The following is an 11,005-nucleotide window of genomic DNA, read 5'->3' as shown; positions in this document are numbered from 1 at the left end:
CGGGGGTTAATAATAATAATAATAATAGTAATAATCCAACACCTCTTATGCTACATCCAATACAAGTTTTTTTTTTCCCCCTTTTTTGCCAAGGATTTTCTACACATCCGTACCAAAGTTCATGATTCTCGGTCTATCTATTTCCTTTAGAAAAGAATAGAGGGGGGCAGCAACATTCTAATGTCTTATTATCCTTAGTACGGGCAGACATTCATTTTCATATTTATATAGAGAAATAAAAGTGGGGACCAAGTACAGATCCTTTTACAGGAAAGAATTACGTACAAATCCAAATTATGTTGTAAGAAAAACTTTTGTTTCCTTCTTCTTTCTTTTTTTTTTTTTTTTTTTTTTTTTTTTTTTTTTTTTTTTTTTTTTCTTTCAGAGTACGAAGCTCATTCATTGCATTACTATATTTGATGACTCAGTTATTTACTGATCCTGCGTAATATTTATTATGTTGGATACCCCACATAATTCACGTCATTGAGTTTTTTTATTTTTTATTTTTTTATTATTTTATTATTTTTTATTTCGTCAAAAACCCATTACGACATCTTTTCCTCTTTTGAAAGGAATTCATTACATGAAAAAGGACGATGATAATGACATTTTCCTTTTTTGCCAACTGAAACAATAATGATATTTTAACAACGATCTTTGGTCTTTAGCAAAAACACCCATCGTTAATAATAATAATAATAATAATAATAATAATAATAATAATAATAATAAGAAACCGGTGTTATTGTAATGTGCAATACCGACGTCAAGAGCAGAAATTAACTGATATAAAGGAAATAATAAGATAATTATGTACATCCATTGCAAGGCAAAAGCAAACTGGTAAAGTCCAACCACATCAAAGCCCCTCAAATGGGTAACCAGAGTCCTTAGAAGCTCAATTAATCCAATTTAATTATTACATAAACTATCTTATCCAATTCCGTTAAGCCCTACAGAGAATGCAGGATTATGCTTTTATAAAAGAGAAAAATACATGATTTGTATGATAATTTTGTACAGACCTATTATTTATGTCATTTTAAATAAATTATTTATATCATTTTAAATAATTATATGTCATTATAACTATTTGTTCTCTCTATTAATTGAATAACAGTTATTAATAAATGGCAATTATTTATTTTTAAGTTTTAAGTGTAGTGACAAATTATATTTTTTAACATCTTGAGTGGTATTTTTAGTTATTTCCCTTTCCAAAACCATCCAACAAAAAGTACAGTAAACAAATATAAACAAAAAAAGAAAAAGCAAAAGTCAACCAGTCAACTAATGGGGCAAGCAATCTTAAAATATGAACACCGTGCCACTATAATGTATACATGCATATAGATAGCTATACATACAATCTGTATAAACAGCGTGCTGGCAATTTTCTCTCGAATTGTGTTCTCAGCAAAATAAATAAATAAATAAATATATAAAGAAATTAATCTGGAGATGCTACTGCCAATTAAAGTGAAGCGGTTCAAAACACACATGCACAGCAGAAGCCACCATTCACACCAAGTAGAAAAGACTTGTCTCTACAACACAAAATCCAGTCCAGTCGTGCAAATAATCAACAAAGGTCATACACCGACCACGGAATACATATATGAAACATTCTTCAAAAACCATATTCTAAAAGAATATACAGACTGAACAAATGAGAATGCTATTATAGTGTAACTAGGATAAATGAGATGACAAGCGACATAAAAACAAGCACCGTCCAGCGCATGTGCACTAACGAAGTAGAGTAGAGTTGTGAAGAGTTTTTCACAACATTAAATAGCAACAGTAAGTTCTAGACCAGAAAACTCATAGATGAGCACGCAGAAGTGCCTAAAATTAACTGATTTAACGTTTGAAAATCACTTTTACACACACAAACAACCTTTTCTCTAGTTTACTTTCGCTTAACTAATTGACCTTTCCCTGGAGTTCTCAGCCTTTTCTCTTCTAGGCTTTCTGCACAACAATAGAAAGTAGCTATCTCTTCCCCATTCAACCCCTCAAACAATATATATATATCACAATGGACTTGTGACCTTTCCCATTAAATCCAACAAACATATATATAGATCCTTGGTAAAAAAGCCAATGGACTTAAAACCTGCATATAGCTTGGCTGGTATGCTCTGGCATATAATCTCTTCAAAGAAAGCCTGAATTAGTGACTTAGAAATTGGAACTAGGATAAATGCATCTCTTATAGTGTAACTGACTTGAAGAGAACTTATCAACCTGATAACTCATCCACTTCATAATATCATTTTAAGACGATAAAGAGGGCTAGAATTTGCAGTACACACGATGTATATGGCTCTAAAACACCAATTACATTTCATTTTAAAACAGCAATTTTATAAGATGAAAATTCCACTTTATAGTATCATCGAATCTAAAAGACTTGATATAAAGAGAGCAACTCACGGTGCACAATGTATCTAGGTGTAGAAGATTGACAGCATGATTTACATTCTTTTCCATATCATTTTAGAAGATGAGAATTTGTGGAGAATAGTAGTCACATTGCATCTGAAAAAATAGGGAGCAGGAAATAAATGTCTAAAAGAGAACATCTCATGATCACATGTTTCATGTTCATATATATCCGACAATTCTATATAAACGTATAAAAAGCACAAATGCTTTAAGCGAGGAGAATACAGCCTTTCATGCAGTTTTTCAATTGAGTCAGTTCCACCAAAAAAATAAACAAACACACAAGTAATTACATAAACAAATTGGTTCCCTTTAATCGATAAGAAACGGATATGACATGAAATCAACAACCATAGAAGGAAAAGATGTGTCGTATTCAAGCGTTTCAAGCATATTTTAAATTTATATCAATTTACCACTTTTACACCTTTTAAGTACCTGATAATTTAATTTCTTCAACCAAATAGCCAAATACTCACATACACAAGCAGCCAAACACCCGATTGTATGCAAACAAAAGGAATTTTTTTATTGAGATTAACTTTAACACCAGATCTTACAAACCAAAACCAGCAAGAGAAAATTAAAGAAAACGAAATGGATAGACTAGAGTATTCTAGGACTCCAGAGAACACCCAACTCAGGTGATATTCGAGAGACCAACAGCTCTCCCAAAGTTTCCCAAAATGCTCACAAATCACAAAATAAACCCTCTACAGCCATAAACCCCCTATTTATACTCCTAAAAGACTACTCAACAATAGAAACAACTAGCAAAGCCACAAAGCCAACTAACTAGCTATTAGGTTCCTAATAATAAGATTCCATGAAACTTAGGTGCTATTCTAGCTTAGTTAAAGAACAATGCTTTTACACAAAACATTTCCTGCAGATTTGGAGTTTGGACTTCACACAAGTGTGTTTAAACTGGTGAGTTACTCGCAACTCAAACAGAAAAATAGAACCAACAAGTAAATGAATCCAATTTCCTTTAGTTGAAACAAAGTATACGAGCATCTCCAATGGAACTCCCTAAATTTTAGCTAAATTTTAGTTAAAATAAAATAGCTAGAAAGCTATTTTAACTAGCAACATTTGAGAGAGCCCCTCCAAACACACTCTCTATTTTAGCTAAACATAGAATATTTTAATATTTATTGGTTTAAAATATAAATAACTCTATTGAACTTAAAAAAGAAGCCTTGCATTTATAACTATTTGAAAGAATAAAATAGTAGAAAAAATGAAATGGCTAGCCTATTCTTGCTAGCTATATTTGGCTAGAGTGAAATGCATTCTCCAAAATAGCTAACTATTTGGCTAATATTACATCTCAATCTTGCAATAAAAAATGACGTATAAGCATTCACTAGAAACAGCAAATAACATGCGTTGGGAAAGTGTTAAATATTATTTCTATGTAAGCGAGGATCATGGTAACTTTCATCAGCGAACCTGTCAAGGATTCACGAGTCCAACGAGGCTTTTGTAGAACACATAATTTGATACGGCATACGCATAGGACAACTTCAATAATCAAATAAAAAATTACCTTACTATCAATAACATGGTAAAAAAAAATGAATCACCAAGTGAATGCAAGACGTAAGTTGAAAATGACATTGAGAGTATTGGTGAATGTAAGATATATTGACACTAGTTTTATTTTATTTTATTTTATTTTTTTTAATAAAAAAAACGCATGTTATATATAAAGTTCTAAACCGATAGTGAATGATCAACCATGCAAGCTTTCAATATTCAATAGCATTGGAAATTATGAATTGCAATCATGCTTAATGTCTTGGAAGAAAACAGCATAATCAAGCTCTTCCATTAAGTTCGTAAGCACCCCGAAAAAGATCGTAATAAATTTTAAGAATATCACACAATTAAGAAGGAAAAAATCAAAACTGTGCCTCCAATTTTAGTGCTACTTCCTTTGTTCTTAAAGCATTGCTATTCATTACCATTGATGATGTATGAGTATCAATATACATAAGTCCGTCCAGTACAAAAACAGCATCACACGGTAAAAAGTAAGAGAACTTAAACTCATTAGGCTATGTGACAATTTTAATCTACTGTCACTGCGGTTATATATAACATGTTTTCTTGTTTCTTTATCCGGTCGACTTCATAGCTCCAGAAAAACATCATCAACACAAACCACCAAATAAGAATCATTATCATACTACTTAATTTCCACATAATGCTCCATTCAGTGTACGTACCCTATTCCTACCCACTCATTCTAAGTTCTAACCAAATGCAAAGGTCTCCATCCATCATCAATAGTAGGATCTTTAATCTTGGATAGCAAAAATAATATGCGTATGCTTATGTTAAAAAAATGTTAACAAATACTGCCAAAATGACAAGAAATCAAACAAACAAAATTGTAGACTCCGCTAATTTTCTTTCACAATCAATAAAATATTTTCAAATGGAAAAAAAAAAGAAATGAGGAGTATTTATTCTCTGAAATTGGATCGAAAAGAAATTGCAGCATGACACTAATTAGAACTAAAACATGTTTCGTGACTTGAAAGAAGATTAAACAAATTAAGAACAAACGTTAGAAAATTGCTTCAATAGGAAATAACACAGTCGTTACCTTTCTTTTCTTTTGTAGTCATACCTTCTGTCTTTCCAACTTCAAACAACTGGCAAGAGAAACCCTTGTGAAGCTTATAGGTAGCAGTGTACATTTCTTGCCCTGAACCAATGACGTTAATCCCCATATCCTTGAATCGCAAACCCTGCCTGTGTACCGGCTCAGTCGCAGCTCTATCCACCACATCCTCACATTGTCACCTCCACCACCACTGCCATTCCACTAACCAAATGCCAAATTGTCCAACTATTGTACCAGGCTGTTCTCCTGCTCAGACCTCCATCGGGTTGTTCCAGGAAGTTCTCCTTCATTAAACAAAATTGAAAATTTGATTTTTATTCTTTTAAAAACAAATGATATTGCATTAAACCAAATTAAAATTGAAGAACCCTATGCAATTGTTTGTCAACTTTAGTTTTTTTTCCCTCAAAGGTCCTCTTCCTAGTATCCATCACAGCTCCAACAAATCACCCTTAGCATCATTATCTATTGCCTTTCCCTCCACACGGAATCATAGTTCACTCACATAACTATTCTTCTTCTCAATCCACCAACCGCAGTGGTATCTTAATTCCTTCTATTTACCAAAAATATATAAATATATATCCAAATTGACATAATTGAAGCTAAAAAGATCAAGATGGAAAATTCTAGAAGAAAAGGTATAAAAGAGACTAAACCATACATCTCAATTGAAGAATTAAAAAGAACTAAAGTGAAGAACTAAGATGAGCAAGCAAGTCATAAGTTAACAGTCATTCCCTTCCACCTTTAATTTCTCAACTATATACACTCCAAAACCCCTATCTTCAGTAGCAACACTTTTGTACCTACCTTGTTTCTTTCTTCATCTCTAAATGGATCCAAACACCAATACAATTTTGAATAGTTGATCACGAAAACAATGTGATACAAAATATGAATTATGGATAATAGTAAAAATTAGGGCCTAAAAATAAAAGAAGGAAGCCTTGAGATGAAGAGACGTATGCCTCTTATACCATACCTTAACGCCTGTACCCTTGATACGATTGTCAAATGCCTCACCTCAAAGGATAAGCTTCATTAGCCTTCTAAAACATTGAACATGCCCTTAATATCACTTAAAACATTGATATTCATATATAGACACAAACACACACATTCAAAAAACTTAGACATTAGAAAACAAAATATTTAAAACATTGATATACATATATAGACATTAGGATATAACTTAGACGAGAACATAATCAGTTGGAGACATTTGAGCTAATCAATCTAGTAAGACTAATTATATGAGCGGTAGAAGAGGAAGTGAACCTAATGTAGATTATGTACAGAATCAAGAAAATTATCAATGTTGATCACACAAGAATTCTAAACTGGAATGAAGCATTAATAATCCTCGGCCAAACATTCAGGAAATGGATGGGAAATAACAATTTTAGAAAATAACTTAATTAGGACATGTGAATATGATAAGATGGATGACATTTCAGCTAAACCTAACAAGGTTTAGATTTTGAGAGGTAGAATGGAAAGTGACCTAATGGAGATAATTTGGGATCAAGACAGTGATCAATACCGCAGTAAAACAAGACTTTCTTACCGAGCAACTGGTAAATGTGAAGCATTTACAAAACAAAGTCAACCCTTTCGAAAAAGTTATTATATAGAACTCTCTATAGGAAAAAGAAAGTTCAGACGTCTCAATATATGGGGCAAATTATAGTCTTTGAAATGTCTTCAGAGTCCACACAAATCCATCGCTCCCAATCCGTTAAGTAGATTGGTTGATTGCTTTAAGACATCAAGTAAATTGACTGATCAATGTACCTATAAACCAAGTATATAAGGGGTAGGTCCAAAGTCCAAAGGTAGTACCAAACTTGACTTTTCTTTTCCTCAATTCATGGTATCAAAGGACCTCTCATAACATATAATAGACGATCTTATTCACATTTTTAAGCTTCTTTCTTCATTCAAACTTTAATTTTTACTCCCCCCCTTTCCGGTCTTCTTCTTTTCTGATCTGATTATTCGTTGTGTAGTCCAATATCCTTGCCTCAAACAAAAGATAGTAAGCTATTAGGAATTAAATATGATCTGGTAACATATTAATTGAAAAGAGAACCGAATTACCTACTAGCCCATATGCAAAGTGAATATTGAATTGAGTACATAAAAAACAGAAATTAACATTGTATGACAACGAAGGAGAGCACGCATGTGCACAGCCATGCCATCTTGCGCATGATTATCAACAAGCGTGCTCTCTCTCGTTGTCATCCAAATATTGACACCTTGATCATCATCAACCATGTGATGAGCAAACTGCAAAAACAAGATAAAGATGATACATCATGCTTAAATAATAATTGCTTGAAAAACAATCAATTATGTAGAAAAAGGGTGTGGTAAGATATCAAACGTAAGAATGAGCCAAAAATTTCGATCTTCGCATGATGTCTAGGACTGAATTACATGAAAATGAAATAAGGAAGGAGATAAAATAATGAAAGAAATAAAAGAGAGAAAATAATGAAGAAATAAACCATTATTTCACCAAAAGTATAACTGAAATTGAAATGACAAGTGAACAATAACCAAAAAGTAGACGAAAATCAAGCTAAAGGTCACGCCAAATCCACATAAATAACAGGCAGAAATTTATTTAGTTCCACTTAACAAAATATGGAATTTCGAAATTCCCATTAATTCTCGAATACTACATATCTACTAGTACTGGAACAAAGATAGAATCTTGGATTGGTCGGAACACCATCAGCAATAAATGGAAATGCTTACCGTGGAAAATCACATGCAATTAAACGACCCCCTTCAGATTACAGTGTGTGTGTATATATATGTATATATATTTATATATCACCTCCGTGGAAATTCTAGCCACAAACCTTAAACCTATTGTGAAGAAATCACAAGAGAAAACAAAACACAAAAAGCTTTCCATGGAATCAGAGAATTAACAAACCAAGGATCTTCCCCAATCAGCGAAGACTGGAAGTTGCATGAAACCCTAATACTCAGATTAATTTTTTTTCTAATGAAAAAAAGAGAAACTTAAACTGAAAACTAAGAAGTTATGCGTGCATCTAAAAAAGGAAAAAGGAAAAAAGAAAACAAAAACAAAATTCTCATGGCATATTATATATCTTCGGTTTTCCCCTCATCTAGTGTACCAATCAGCGCATGACGAATTTCTTGAGATCATTACAAAAGTATAAAAATCTCAAAAACTACTGCGAAAAAACACACAGTATACACAGAAAAGGAAACATATATAAGAAACGATTGGGCAAAGTTAAAAAGAAGTCAAAGGGGTTTTGGTAAAACAGCAGAAGCTTCTTGGTACTGCCACCTTTCATAAGAAATACAAACAAACAAAAGACCAAAAATAATAAAGATTATAAAGCAAAGAGGAAAAGAAAAAGAAAAAAAAAAGAAAAAGTAAAGTGCAAGAGATGTTGGAAGTGTTACAGAAATAGGAAGGAAAAAAGAAATCTGGTTCAGAGAAAAACGGATAAGTATGGCTCTCAGAAACAGACACAGAGAGAAGGAATCAAGGTTCTCCGGACCTTGACGTCGACAAAACGGAGGAAGTACCCTTTGAGAAGACGAAAGATTTTTCCTGGTTTCTCTCGCAGCTTCCACACCAAAAACACAAGCGCACAAAGAACAAGAAGATAACAACCACCAGAGCGCCAATCAAACATTTTCATTCACACTTTGCCAAAAAAATATATATGTACATGTAATTTCTGGGGAAAAAAACCAACATAAAACTAATTATAGGAGGATGCGCCTATTAGTCAACTTTACTCATCAACATCATTTGACTTTTTTTCTTGCTTGACAACATCATTTGACTTTAGTTGTTGTTGATATTATTTTATTATATTTATTATCTACTGATTAATTCTTAAAATTCAAATAATATGTGAAAATAGTATTAGGGAGACAACAATAAACTAGTAAATTTGGGACAACATACTGGGAATTTGGGTCGGAAAAAATTGAGTTACTTCCACAAATGATCTCTGGATTTACACTCAATCGTACTATAGTGCCTGACTTTTCAAATGTCCTACAATTAGCCTTTAAGGTTATATTTTGTTTCAATTTCGGTCTTCCCATTCACTATGGGTAAAAATTTGATACAATCTGTATAAATTAATGACCAAAATAAAAAACAGCTAAAAATTTTAAAATTATATGTGAAAATTAACTTTTGTTTTTTCATTATTTTGGTCCTTAAACTTTATATGTTTCTAATTTTAATTCCTAATTTTCACATATTTCAACAAATATTTAGCACCAAATTAACGTAAGAACTAAAACTGAAACAGAATAAAACCATAAGGACTAACTCTGAGACGATTGAAAAGTCAAGGACCAAAGTGGAATTGGTGGTAAACCCAGATACTATTTTTAAGATTAACCCAAAAAAATTTAACGAGTGATTTTGATTACAAGCTATTATGAAGAGCTAAGGCCTTGTTTGGTATGTGGGTTTTGGGTGATATGAACCGCAAGGTTTGCTCCAAAATAATGTTTTGAACCATAGGTTAACCACACTTTGCAAACCAACATATTTTGAACTAAATTGATGTTATGGTCGACCCTCCATGACATCCTACTCTGACAGCTAGCCTTCTCGCCAACAAATGCATTTAGCACGATATATTGATTCTTGGGCTCCTTAAATTAGCTACTCCGATTCTCGACCATTTATGCAGGGGTGGACCTAGCCGCTATTTCATCTAACAATGAAGTATGTTCTGCACGCCCTATTCTCAAATGGTCCCATCCAGTCAATATTTGACGTAGCGGAAGCGTAAAAAAGTTGGCACATAATTCCGTTGATTCGAAAGAATACCGAAAAACGGAAGGCGAGTAATTCGTTGATTCGAAAGATTGCCAAAAACAAGCATAGTGGAGAAAAAACTTCTCTGAAATTTTTTTTATCAAAATATCAATAATGAAAATAACAAGTTATCCTACTATTTAAAGAGAACTACAATTCGAAATCGAAAAAAAAAAACTATCTCTAATTAATCTCAATCTAATTTTAAAAATAAGGAGACTATTTAAACTTAGAATTTAAAGATAAAGATAAAAGACTATCTAAACTTAGAATTTAAAGATAAAGATAATCTCTTTTAATTAAAGATAAAAATTATCTCTTCCTTCTGGCAGCAGGCGCTATATCAATCCCTCCGGCGTGAAAAGGATTCGACCTCGAATCAGAATCTTCTATCTCATTGGCAAAAGGAACCAAATGCTTAACATTAAAAACGTCAGAAGTGTTTGACATTCGAAGGGAGGCGCAACCGGTAGGCATTGGGATTGATCTTCTCAAGCACTTCTAAAGGACCGATTTTCCTGGCCTTCAACTTGTTGTACTCATGAAGAGGAAAATGTTCTTTTATCAAAACAGCCCACACAAGATCACCAACATTAAATTCCACGGCGTGATGATGGCGATCGGCGGCATCCTTATACTTTGCAGTAGTAGCTGCCAAATGATCATAAGTTACTTGATGGATATGCTGCAAATCTGTCCCGAAATCAGCAGCCTTTTCATGAATTCGAGTGCGGTCAGGAAACGAAGTAAGATCAAGAGGACAACGAGGAACACAGCCATAAACCACCTGAAAAGGGCTGAAGCTAGTGCTTCGGTTCTTAGCATGATTGTGAGAAAACTTCGCTTGGCTAAGCTTAATATCTCATGACTTAATATGATCTCCAACAAGGCTTCGAAGTAAACCTCCTAGAGCACGATTGGTAACTTCGGTTTGGCCATCGGTTTGTAGATGGTAAGCCGAACTCATATCTAGACTTGTATTAACCAATTTCCAAAGGGACCTCCAAAAGTGACTCAAGAAACGAGAATCTCAATCGGAAACAATGGAAGTAGGGAAACCATGGAGG

The sequence above is a fragment of the Morus notabilis genome, unplaced genomic scaffold (assembly GCF_000414095.1).
Source record: "Morus notabilis unplaced genomic scaffold, ASM41409v2 Scaffold579, whole genome shotgun sequence".
Classification (NCBI taxonomy): Eukaryota; Viridiplantae; Streptophyta; class Magnoliopsida; order Rosales; family Moraceae; genus Morus; species Morus notabilis.
The sequence above is the reverse complement of the archived record's forward strand: the minus strand, read 5'-3'. Positions refer to the sequence as shown.